Genomic DNA, 14,135 nt, shown 5'->3' on the forward strand with positions numbered 1-14,135 from the left:
TCTCGAAAGCTCAAGGTGCGGTACTGGAATAGACTCGAATCTGACTTCTCTCGAAAGCTCAAGGTGCGGTACTGGAATAGACTCGAATCTGACTTCTCTCGAAAGCTCAATGTGCGGTACTGGAATAGACTCGAATCTGACTTCTCTCGAAAGCTCAATGTGCGGTACTGGAATAGACTCGAATCTGACTTCTCTCGAAAGCTCAATGTGCGGTACTGGAATAGACTCGAATCTGACTTCTCTCGAAAGCTCAAGGTGCGGTACTGGAATAGACTCGAATCTGACTTCTCTCGAAAGCTCAATGTGCGGTACTGGAATAGACTCGAATCTGACTTCTCTCGAAAGCTCAATGTGCGGTAATGGAATAGATTCGAATCTGACTTCTCTCGAAAGCTCAATGTGCGGTACTGGAATAGACTCGAATCTGACTTCTCTCGAAAGCTCAATGTGCGGTACTGGAATAGACTCGAATCTGACTTCTCTCGAAAGCTCAAGGTGCGGTACTGGAATAGACTCGAATCTGACTTCTCTCGAAAGCTCAAGGTGCGGTACTGGAATAGACTCGAATCTGACTTCTCTCGAAAGCTCAATGTGCGGTACTGGAATAGACTCGAATCTGACTTCTCTCGAAAGCTCAATGTGCGGTACTGGAATAGACTCGAATCTGACTTCTCTCGAAAGCTCAATGTGCGGTACTGGAATAGACTCGAATCTGACTTCTCTCGAAAGCTCAATGTGCGGTACTGGAATAGACTCGAATCTGACTTCTCTCGAAAGCTCAATGTGCGGTACTGGAATAGACTCGAATCTGACTTCTCTCGAAAGCTCGAGGTGCGGTACTGGAATAGACTCGAATCTGACTTCTCTCGAAAGCTCAATGTGCGGTACTGGAATAGACTCGAATCTGACTTCTCTCGAAAGCTCAAGGTGCGGTACTGGAATAGACTCGAATCTGACTTCTCTCGAAAGCTCAAGGTGCGGTACTGGAATAGACTCGAATCTGACTTCTCTCGAAAGCTCAATGTGCGGTACTGGAATAGACTCGAATCTGACTTCTCTCGAAAGCTCAATGTGCGGTACTGGAATAGACTCGAATCTGACTTCTCTCGAAAGCTCAAGGTGCGGTACTGGAATAGACTCGAATCTGACTTCTCTCGAAAGCTCAAGGTGCGGTACTGGAATAGACTAGAATCTGACTTCTCTCGAAAGCTCAATGTGCGGTACTGGAATAGACTCGAATCTGACTTCTCTCGAAAGCTCAATGTGCGGTACTGGAATAGACTCGAATCTGACTTCTCTCGAAAGCTCAAGGTGCGGTACTGGAATAGACTCGAATCTGACTTCTCTCGAAAGCTCAATGTGCGGTACTGGAATAGACTCGAATCTGACTTCTCTCGAAAGCTCAAGGTGCGGTACTGGAATAGACTAGATTCTGACTTCTCTCGAAAGCTCAATGTGCGGTACTGGAATAGACTCGAATCTGACTTCTCTCGAAAGCTCAAGGTGCGGTACTGGAATAGACTCGAATCTGACTTCTCTCGAAAGCTCAATGTGCGGTACTGGAATAGACTCGAATCTGACTTCTCTCGAAAGCTCAATGTGCGGTACTGGAATAGACTCGAATCTGACTTCTCTCGAAAGCTCAAGGTGCGGTACTGGAATAGACTCGAATCTGACTTCTCTTGAAAGCTCAATGTGCGGTACTGGAATAGACTCGAATCTGACTTCTCTCGAAAGCTCAATGTGCGGTACTGGAATAGACTCGAATCTGACTTCTCTCGAAAGCTCAAGGTGCGGTACTGGAATAGACTCGAATCTGACTTCTCTCGAAAGCTCAATGTGCGGTACTGGAATAGACTCGAATCTGACTTCTCTCGAAAGCTCAATGTGCGGTACTGGAATAGACTCGAATCTGACTTCTCTCGAAAGCTCAAGGTGCGGTACTGGAATAGACTCGAATCTGACTTCTCTCGAAAGCTCAATGTGCGGTACTGGAATAGACTCGAATCTGACTTCTCTCGAAAGCTCAAGGTGCGGTACTGGAATAGACTCGAATCTGACTTCTCTCGAAAGCTCAATGTGCGGTACTGGAATAGACTCGAATCTGACTTCTCTCGAAAGCTCAAGGTGCGGTACTGGAATAGACTCGAATCTGACTTCTCTCGAAAGCTCAATGTGCGGTACTGGAATAGACTCGAATCTGACTTCTCTCGAAAGCTCAAGGTGCGGTACTGGAATAGACTCGAATCTGACTTCTCTCGAAAGCTCAATGTGCGGTACTGGAATAGACTCGAATCTGACTTCTCTCGAAAGCTCAATGTGCGGTACTGGAATAGACTCGAATCTGACTTCTCTTGAAAGCTCAAGGTGCGGTACTGGAATAGACTCGAATCTGACTTCTCTCGAAAGCTCAATGTGCGGTACTGGAATAGACTCGAATCTGACTTCTCTCGAAAGCTCAAGGTGCGGTACTGGAATAGACTCGAATCTGACTTCTCTCGAAAGCTCAATGTGCGGTACTGGAATAGACTCGAATCTGACTTCTCTCGAAAGCTCAAGGTGCGGTACTGGAATAGACTCGAATCTGACTTCTCTCGAAAGCTCAAGGTGCGGTACTGGAATAGACTAGAATCTGACTTCTCTCGAAAGCTCAATGTGCGGTACTGGAATAGACTCGAATCTGACTTCTCTCGAAAGCTCAATGTGCGGTACTGGAATAGACTCGAATCTGACTTCTCTCGAAAGCTCAAGGTGCGGTACTGGAATAGACTCGAATCTGACTTCTCTCGAAAGCTCAATGTGCGGTACTGGAATAGACTCGAATCTGACTTCTCTCGAAAGCTCAAGGTGCGGTACTGGAATAGACTAGATTCTGACTTCTCTCGAAAGCTCAATGTGCGGTACTGGAATAGACTCGAATCTGACTTCTCTCGAAAGCTCAAGGTGCGGTACTGGAATAGACTCGAATCTGACTTCTCTCGAAAGCTCAATGTGCGGTACTGGAATAGACTCGAATCTGACTTCTCTCGAAAGCTCAATGTGCGGTACTGGAATAGACTCGAATCTGACTTCTCTCGAAAGCTCAAGGTGCGGTACTGGAATAGACTCGAATCTGACTTCTCTTGAAAGCTCAATGTGCGGTACTGGAATAGACTCGAATCTGACTTCTCTCGAAAGCTCAATGTGCGGTACTGGAATAGACTCGAATCTGACTTCTCTCGAAAGCTCAAGGTGCGGTACTGGAATAGACTCGAATCTGACTTCTCTCGAAAGCTCAATGTGCGGTACTGGAATAGACTCGAATCTGACTTCTCTCGAAAGCTCAATGTGCGGTACTGGAATAGACTCGAATCTGACTTCTCTCGAAAGCTCAAGGTGCGGTACTGGAATAGACTCGAATCTGACTTCTCTCGAAAGCTCAATGTGCGGTACTGGAATAGACTCGAATCTGACTTCTCTCGAAAGCTCAAGGTGCGGTACTGGAATAGACTCGAATCTGACTTCTCTCGAAAGCTCAATGTGCGGTACTGGAATAGACTCGAATCTGACTTCTCTCGAAAGCTCAAGGTGCGGTACTGGAATAGACTCGAATCTGACTTCTCTCGAAAGCTCAATGTGCGGTACTGGAATAGACTCGAATCTGACTTCTCTCGAAAGCTCAATGTGCGGTACTGGAATAGACTCGAATCTGACTTCTCTCGAAAGCTCAATGTGCGGTACTGGAATAGACTCGAATCTGACTTCTCTCGAAAGCTCAAGGTGCGGTACTGGAATAGACTCGAATCTGACTTCTCTCGAAAGCTCAATGTGCGGTACTGGAATAGACTCGAATCTGACTTCTCTCGAAAGCTCAAGGTGCGGTACTGGAATAGACTCGAATCTGACTTCTCTCGAAAGCTCAATGTGCGGTACTGGAATAGACTCGAATCTGACTTCTCTCGAAAGCTCAATGTGCGGTACTGGAATAGACTCGAATCTGACTTCTCTCGAAAGCTCAAGGTGCGGTACTGGAATAGACTCGAATCTGACTTCTCTCGAAAGCTCAATGTGTGGTACTGGAATAGACTCGAATCTGACTTCTCTCGAAAGCTCAATGTGCGGTACTGGAATAGACTCGAATCTGACTTCTCTCGAAAGCTCAAGGTGCGGTACTGGAATAGACTCGAATCTGACTTCTCTCGAAAGCTCAATGTGCGGTACTGGAATAGACTCGAATCTGACTTCTCTCGAAAGCTCAAGGTGCGGTACTGGAATAGACTCGAATCTGACTTCTCTCGAAAGCTCAAGGTGCGGTACTGGAATAGACTCGAATCTGACTTCTCTCGAAAGCTCAATGTGCGGTACTGGAATAGACTCGAATCTGACTTCTCTCGAAAGCTCAATGTGCGGTACTGGAATAGACTCGAATCTGACTTCTCTCGAAAGCTCAATGTGCGGTACTGGAATAGACTCGAATCTGACTTCTCTCGAAAGCTCAAGGTGCGGTACTGGAATAGACTCGAATCTGACTTCTCTCGAAAGCTCAATGTGCGGTACTGGAATAGACTCGAATCTGACTTCTCTCGAAAGCTCAAGGTGGGGTACTGGAATAGACTTGAATCTGACTTCTCTCGAAAGCTCAATGTGCGGTACTGGAATAGACTCGAATCTGACTTCTCTCGAAAGCTCAATGTGCGGTACTGGAATAGACTCGAATCTGACTTCTCTCGAAAGCTCAAGGTGCGGTACTGGAATAGACTCGAATCTGACTTCTCTCGAAAGCTCAATGTGCGGTACTGGAATAGACTCGAATCTGACTTCTCTCGAAAGCTCAATGTGCGGTACTGGAATAGACTCGAATCTGACTTCTCTCGAAAGCTCAAGGTGCGGTACTGGAATAGACTCGAATCTGACTTCTCTTGAAAGCTCAATGTGCGGTACTGGAATAGACTCGAATCTGACTTCTCTCGAAAGCTCAATGTGCGGTACTGGAATAGACTCGAATCTGACTTCTCTCGAAAGCTCAAGGTGCGGTACTGGAATAGACTCGAATCTGACTTCTCTCGAAAGCTCAATGTGCGGTACTGGAATAGACTCGAATCTGACTTCTCTCGAAAGCTCAATGTGCGGTACTGGAATAGACTCGAATCTGACTTCTCTCGAAAGCTCAAGGTGCGGTACTGGAATAGACTCGAATCTGACTTCTCTCGAAAGCTCAATGTGCGGTACTGGAATAGACTCGAATCTGACTTCTCTCGAAAGCTCAAGGTGCGGTACTGGAATAGACTCGAATCTGACTTCTCTTGAAAGCTCAATGTGCGGTACTGGAATAGACTCGAATCTGACTTCTCTCGAAAGCTCAATGTGCGGTACTGGAATAGACTCGAATCTGACTTCTCTCGAAAGCTCAAGGTGCGGTACTGGAATAGACTCGAATCTGACTTCTCTCGAAAGCTCAATGTGCGGTACTGGAATAGACTCGAATCTGACTTCTCTCGAAAGCTCAATGTGCGGTACTGGAATAGACTCGAATCTGACTTCTCTCGAAAGCTCAAGGTGCGGTACTGGAATAGACTCGAATCTGACTTCTCTCGAAAGCTCAATGTGCGGTACTGGAATAGACTCGAATCTGACTTCTCTCGAAAGCTCAAGGTGCGGTACTGGAATAGACTCGAATCTGACTTCTCTCGAAAGCTCAATGTGCGGTACTGGAATAGACTCGAATCTGACTTCTCTCGAAAGCTCAAGGTGCGGTACTGGAATAGACTCGAATCTGACTTCTCTCGAAAGCTCAATGTGCGGTACTGGAATAGACTCGAATCTGACTTCTCTCGAAAGCTCAATGTGCGGTACTGGAATAGACTCGAATCTGACTTCTCTCGAAAGCTCAATGTGCGGTACTGGAATAGACTCGAATCTGACTTCTCTCGAAAGCTCAAGGTGCGGTACTGGAATAGACTCGAATCTGACTTCTCTCGAAAGCTCAATGTGCGGTACTGGAATAGACTCGAATCTGACTTCTCTCGAAAGCTCAAGGTGCGGTACTGGAATAGACTCGAATCTGACTTCTCTCGAAAGCTCAATGTGCGGTACTGGAATAGACTCGAATCTGACTTCTCTCGAAAGCTCAATGTGCGGTACTGGAATAGACTCGAATCTGACTTCTCTCGAAAGCTCAAGGTGCGGTACTGGAATAGACTCGAATCTGACTTCTCTCGAAAGCTCAATGTGTGGTACTGGAATAGACTCGAATCTGACTTCTCTCGAAAGCTCAATGTGCGGTACTGGAATAGACTCGAATCTGACTTCTCTCGAAAGCTCAAGGTGCGGTACTGGAATAGACTCGAATCTGACTTCTCTCGAAAGCTCAATGTGCGGTACTGGAATAGACTCGAATCTGACTTCTCTCGAAAGCTCAAGGTGCGGTACTGGAATAGACTCGAATCTGACTTCTCTCGAAAGCTCAAGGTGCGGTACTGGAATAGACTCGAATCTGACTTCTCTCGAAAGCTCAATGTGCGGTACTGGAATAGACTCGAATCTGACTTCTCTCGAAAGCTCAATGTGCGGTACTGGAATAGACTCGAATCTGACTTCTCTCGAAAGCTCAATGTGCGGTACTGGAATAGACTCGAATCTGACTTCTCTCGAAAGCTCAAGGTGCGGTACTGGAATAGACTCGAATCTGACTTCTCTCGAAAGCTCAATGTGCGGTACTGGAATAGACTCGAATCTGACTTCTCTCGAAAGCTCAAGGTGGGGTACTGGAATAGACTTGAATCTGACTTCTCTCGAAAGCTCAATGTGCGGTACTGGAATAGACTCGAATCTGACTTCTCTCGAAAGCTCAATGTGCGGTACTGGAATAGACTCGAATCTGACTTCTCTCGAAAGCTCAAGGTGCGGTACTGGAATAGACTCGAATCTGACTTCTCTCGAAAGCTCAATGTGCGGTACTGGAATAGACTCGAATCTGACTTCTCTCGAAAGCTCAATGTGCGGTACTGGAATAGACTCGAATCTGACTTCTCTCGAAAGCTCAAGGTGCGGTACTGGAATAGACTCGAATCTGACTTCTCTTGAAAGCTCAATGTGCGGTACTGGAATAGACTCGAATCTGACTTCTCTCGAAAGCTCAATGTGCGGTACTGGAATAGACTCGAATCTGACTTCTCTCGAAAGCTCAAGGTGCGGTACTGGAATAGACTCGAATCTGACTTCTCTCGAAAGCTCAATGTGCGGTACTGGAATAGACTCGAATCTGACTTCTCTCGAAAGCTCAATGTGCGGTACTGGAATAGACTCGAATCTGACTTCTCTCGAAAGCTCAAGGTGCGGTACTGGAATAGACTCGAATCTGACTTCTCTCGAAAGCTCAATGTGCGGTACTGGAATAGACTCGAATCTGACTTCTCTCGAAAGCTCAAGGTGCGGTACTGGAATAGACTCGAATCTGACTTCTCTCGAAAGCTCAATGTGCGGTACTGGAATAGACTCGAATCTGACTTCTCTCGAAAGCTCAAGGTGCGGTACTGGAATAGACTCGAATCTGACTTCTCTCGAAAGCTCAATGTGCGGTACTGGAATAGACTCGAATCTGACTTCTCTCGAAAGCTCAATGTGCGGTACTGGAATAGACTCGAATCTGACTTCTCTCGAAAGCTCAATGTGCGGTACTGGAATAGACTCGAATCTGACTTCTCTCGAAAGCTCAAGGTGCGGTACTGGAATAGACTCGAATCTGACTTCTCTCGAAAGCTCAATGTGCGGTACTGGAATAGACTCGAATCTGACTTCTCTCGAAAGCTCAAGGTGCGGTACTGGAATAGACTCGAATCTGACTTCTCTCGAAAGCTCAATGTGCGGTACTGGAATAGACTCGAATCTGACTTCTCTCGAAAGCTCAATGTGCGGTACTGGAATAGACTCGAATCTGACTTCTCTCGAAAGCTCAAGGTGCGGTACTGGAATAGACTCGAATCTGACTTCTCTCGAAAGCTCAATGTGTGGTACTGGAATAGACTCGAATCTGACTTCTCTCGAAAGCTCAATGTGCGGTACTGGAATAGACTCGAATCTGACTTCTCTCGAAAGCTCAAGGTGCGGTACTGGAATAGACTCGAATCTGACTTCTCTCGAAAGCTCAATGTGCGGTACTGGAATAGACTCGAATCTGACTTCTCTCGAAAGCTCAAGGTGCGGTACTGGAATAGACTCGAATCTGACTTCTCTCGAAAGCTCAAGGTGCGGTACTGGAATAGACTCGAATCTGACTTCTCTCGAAAGCTCAATGTGCGGTACTGGAATAGACTCGAATCTGACTTCTCTCGAAAGCTCAATGTGCGGTACTGGAATAGACTCGAATCTGACTTCTCTCGAAAGCTCAATGTGCGGTACTGGAATAGACTCGAATCTGACTTCTCTCGAAAGCTCAAGGTGCGGTACTGGAATAGACTCGAATCTGACTTCTCTCGAAAGCTCAATGTGCGGTACTGGAATAGACTCGAATCTGACTTCTCTCGAAAGCTCAAGGTGGGGTACTGGAATAGACTTGAATCTGACTTCTCTCGAAAGCTCAATGTGCGGTACTGGAATAGACTCGAATCTGACTTCTCTCGAAACTGAACAGACTCGAATCTGACTTCACTCGAAACTGAACAGACTCAAATCTGACTTCTCTCGAAAGCTCAAGGTGCGGTACTGGAATAGACTCGAATCTGACTTCTCTCGAAAGCTCAATGTGCGGTACTGGAATAGACTCGAATCTGACTTCTCTCGAAAGCTCAAGGTGCGGTACTGGAATAGACTGGAATCTGACTTCTCTCGAAAGCTCAATGTGCGGTACTGGAATAGACTCGAATCTGACTTCTCTCGAAACTGAACAGACTCGAATCTGACTTCACTCGAAACTGAACAGACTCAAATCTGACTTCTCTCGAAAGCTCAAGGTGCGGTACTGGAATAGACTCGAATCTGACTTCTCTCGAAAGCTCAAGGTGCGGTACTGGAATAGACTCGAATCTGACTTCTCTCGAAAGCTCAATGTGCGGTACTGGAATAGACTCGAATCTGACTTCTCTCGAAAGCTCAATGTGCGGTACTGGAATAGACTCGAATCTGACTTCTCTCGAAACTGAACAGACTCGAATCTGACTTCACTCGAAACTGAACAGACTCAAATCTGACTTCTCTCGAAAGCTCAAGGTGCGGTACTGGAATAGACTCGAATCTGACTTCTCTCGAAAGCTCAATGTGCGGTACTGGAATAGACTCGAATCTGACTTCTCTCGAAAGCTCAAGGTGTGGTACTGGAATAGACTCGAATCTGACTTATCTCGAAAGCTCAATGTGCGGTACTGGAATAGACTCGAATCTGACTTCTCTCGAAAGCTCAATGTGCGGTACTGGAATAGACTCGAATCTGACTTCTCTCGAAAGCTCAATGTGCGGTACTGGAATAGAATCGAATCTGACTTCTCTCGAAAGCTCAATGTGCGGTACTGGAATAGACTCGAATCTGACTTCTCTCGAAAGCTCAAGGTGCGGTACTGGAATAGACTCGAATCTGACTTCTCTCGAAAGCTCAATGTGCGGTACTGGAATAGACTCGAATCTGACTTCTCTCGAAAGCTCACGGTGGGGTACTGGAATAGACTCGAATCTGACTTCTCTCGAAAGCTCAATGTGCGGTACTGGAATAGACTCGAATCTGACTTCTCTCGAAAGCTCAATGTGCGGTACTGGAATAGACTCGAATCTGACTTCTCTCGAAACTGAACAGACTCGAATCTGACTTCACTCGAAACTGAACAGACTCAAATCTGACTTCACTCGAAACTGAACAGACTCAAATCTGACTTCACTCTAAAATGAACAGACTCGAATCGGAATAGTTTCAAAACTGATTTCCCTCGAATCGGAATAGTTTCAAAACTGATTTCCCTCGAATCGGAATAGTTTCGAAACTGATTTCACTCGAATCGGAATAGTTTCGAAACTGATTTCCCTCGAATCGGAATAGTTTCGAAACTGATTTCCCTCGAATCGGAATAGTTTCGAAACTGATTTCTCTCGAATCGGAATAGTTTCGAAACTGATTTCCCTCGAATCGGAATTGTTTCGAAACTGATTTCACTCGAATCGGAATAGTTTCGAAACTGATTTCACTCGAATCGGAATAGTTTCGAAACTGATTTCACTCGAATCGGAATAGTTTCGAAACTGATTTCACTCGAATCGGAATAGTTTCGAAACTGATTTCACTCGAATCGGAATAGTTTCGAAACTGATTTCACTCGAATCGGAATAGTTTCGAAACTGATTTCACTCGAATCGGAATAGTTTCGAAACTGATTTCACTTGAATCGGAATAGTTTCGAAGCTGATTTCACTCGAATCGGAATAGTTTCGAAACTGATTTCCCTCGAATCGGAATAGTTTCGAAACTGATTTCCCTCGAATCGGAATAGTTTCGAAACTGATTTCACTCGAATCGGAATAGTTTCGAAACTGATTTCCCTCGAATCGGAATAGTTTCGAAACTGATTTCACTCGAATCGGAATAGTTTCGAAACTGATTTCCCTCGAATCGGAATAGTTTCGAAACTGATTTCCCTCGAATCGGAATAGTTTCGAAACTGATTTCCCTCGAATCGGAATAGTTTCGAAACTGATTTCACTCGAATCGGAATAGTTTCGAAACTGATTTCACTCGAATCGGAATAGTTTCGAAACTGATTTCACTCGAATCGGAATAGTTTCGTAACTGATTTCACTCGATTAACTATAGTTCCTCCAAGGGCAAACCCAGGCCATCACTTGCTGATACTGCATCGAGGGTAAGCAACAAAGAAGGCAGAGAAAATTTTGAACCAGCAGACTGCATTCATATATTCTATTTCAAACTTGGTTAAACATTCAACACTAAGTACACATACCTAGGCAAGACCGTTAGTTTTTCATAATTGTGTTACCTCCAAATATGTAAATTTACCCGGTTTGCATTTTTATATAGTTCTTCAAGAATTTCGTTAATGATTAGTTTTAATATTGAAATATTGCAAATTATTGTACTAACTTTTATATTTCCGATTTGGCGGCTCTACTAAGCGTTTCCGGTGATTTCGAATTGTTCCGATAAACAGACGTTATATCTACTGGCGACATCGCGCCTTGTGTTCCTGAACTACCTTCGTAATTCCTTTTATGCGCGTGCTCAACCAAAACCACTTACGATATTCGAACATTACTGGAATAGGAAGAGACGTCTCTCAATAGCGAAGCGACACTCTCTGCCTACACCTAGATGGCGCAAGTGTTTCGATATCTTTTTTTCCCCGAACGAGGGAAGACACAGGCAGTTTAAGCTAGGTTTAAGTCAAGAAGTAGGGAAACGTTTCGGGAGTCACAACTTTTCAGAAATATATAAATTTGTTCAGGGTCAAACCTTATTTTCCCCGTTCTATAAGCTAAAAGGCTGAATTAAGATGCGATTAATTTTCAAATTTCTAGACAGATGTCGCTTTAGGTGAAGTGACGTCTAACGAAAATGTTGTAAATTAATCATATATTTATTTGGACGTTGTACCGTTTTGGCTTTGCAATCACTGTGTATACACTTATTGAAACAATAATATAAAATTAAAAGCAATAAAGTTAAGAATTTCCCAGAAATTCTTAAAAGAACTTCGCTTAACAATAAGTAAGCGAGTTTCAATAATATCATAAGTAACATAATAAGTAACATAATATAAATAAGTATGACAGTTGACCGATTTCAAAATTACGTTTTTGCACGTGATAGTACCTTTACATTGTGAGGTATAGCAGGCTTATTTACCCGCTTTTATACCCTAACATGGCGCCGTATTTTCACGAGCAAAATGAATTTTAAGATCTCCCAATCAACGAGATTTACAACCAAACTGATTTCCATAGTTATTGAATAATCAAGATGTTTTCTCAGAATAGAGCCCTCTAGTGTCTAAAATATGTGAGACTTCCACTAAGCCGAAATATCTGCTTTCCGATAGATAGGCGGAAAATTAGGCTAAAATGATAAAAATTTAAAAAGTTTTTCTCTGCGCCACGAGCACGTGTTTTTTATCACGCATGATTCGCATGCGGGCTTCAAAACAAAGCCAAAGCCCCTCGCGACTCCAGAACGTGCTCTCCGATATTAGGCTTAGTGCGCAGTTAGACGAAAAAGCAGACAAGGATGGTACTTTGACGTCATACCTGAGCGTTACCTCGGTGACCTATGACGTCAGCTTAAGCTTCCCTTTGTTGTGACAAGTACCATCCTAATAGTTATTTTTAAAGCCGATAGATGGCGATACGGTTATTGAATCTCACTTAATAATGTAAACAGTCAAATTTGAAAGTACTGTATTTAAATTTTTGATAAACAATCAAGTCTAGGTATAGTAGAGGAATGTATTTAGGAAGCTTAACATTTACATTTTATTATAATTTTACAGTATATTGTAATTTTATTACGATGCTAGCCCACTTTCTGGGCTATTTTGTAGAATTTGACTAAATCATTGAACTTATGAAACATGGAGTAATATTTACTCCAAGATTTTCGCATTTCTATGGCTGCGTTCAGTAACCTGCAGCAAATGCAACATTTTAAAATCTATCAAGCGGTTTCTTACTGAAATATTTTCCCAATTTCCGGTATGACTTTGCGTTGCTCGATCGATTGAAACTATTTCAACCTGCTGGGGGAGCCGATTCATTTGTAGTGTGACGTCACAACGTTAAGGAAAGTAATGGCGTCATTCCGATTGCGTGAGTACAGAAAAACGTTCAGTAGGTCTTGGCGTAACGCTGCAAGCGATATGTAACGGTTCAGATACCCTGCAGGTCCGATAATAATTACCATAAGTGTATAATATTGTTACATAAGTGTGTCACTTCCTATTTTTCACATGCAAAAGTTTTACTGAGAGCTATTCACAAGACAGACGGCATTACGGGCTACATCGCCGTTTTGCGTCCACTTGCTACCGCGTCACACGTGGTCTTTGACAGCGCCTCGCTAGGGGGAGATTTTCTTCTTGTGATGACGTCACTTCGTTACTAGCTCTCAGTAAAATATTCCCCAAAGTGACAAACTTATGGAAAAATATTATAGGCTGCGTTCAGCAATAGCATAAGTCTATCTCTTTTGGCTATAGCAGACGATACAGAATACTTTGGTGTCACAGCGCCATCTTGATTCTTCTAAATCATGAGTAACACATTCATTATTTGGCGACGCGTGAGAGTGGTTACTATTTTGATAAAGACTTATTTCAGTATTTGAAAGACGGCTAGTATTGGATAATATCTAAATCATTGTTATCTTCGCGAATATTTGTGATAAAAGACTGTGCTTTCACCACTGGTATCAAATTTCATCGTTAAATTTAATTAGTTCTTGAAATATTTAATTACTTAAAGGTACCGAATCTAACCTTCAAACCGTTCAATACGTTTACCCACTTCCTGTCGGAAATCCGAAAAATTAGCTTCAGAGTTACCATGGTAACCAACTACAGATAACGCACTACGCTTTTTTAATCTCAAATTAATTATGAAAGAGTTTTAATTTTTAATAGGCCTTTCTCGCTATATCGTGTTCTGGACGATGCACACCGAGCCAAGCTCGCTTGTGGCGTATATGTGAAATAATAAGGTTGGTAATTTATTTGGGTGTAATTGAGGACTTATATAGGCTTCCTGCTTAGGAAATATAGCTCCATCTGCCTTAATATCCGTGAACTAAATGTGTGAAGAAATAGCAGACAACTTTTGAATTTCAAGGTTTTTAGCCTCAGGTTGAACTTTCAGCTGATGTGCAGAGATAATTTTGAACGAGCAGACAGCTTTCATATATTCAATTTAAAACTCGGTCGGTAGGCGGCGATTCTTCTGAGCAAAATTTAAACTACGCACGAAGCTTGTAGTCACAATTGCAGATAATATTCTTACGTGAATATGTATTAGCAAAAAGTAGATCACATCTGGTGTTGAGTAGTAGTTTCGCCGAAGTTTAAATTGAAATAGGATAGATGTCGTTTTTAATTAGATAAAAAGAATTATTTTGCATATCTACGAGACCGAAACTATAGTAATCTACATAATCGCCGCCTCGGAGAACAGTATTA

Source organism: Leiobunum rupestre, chromosome 9 (genome assembly GCF_980474605.1).
Source record: "Leiobunum rupestre chromosome 9, qqLeiRupe1.1.hap1, whole genome shotgun sequence".
Taxonomy (NCBI): Eukaryota; Metazoa; Arthropoda; class Arachnida; order Opiliones; family Sclerosomatidae; genus Leiobunum; species Leiobunum rupestre.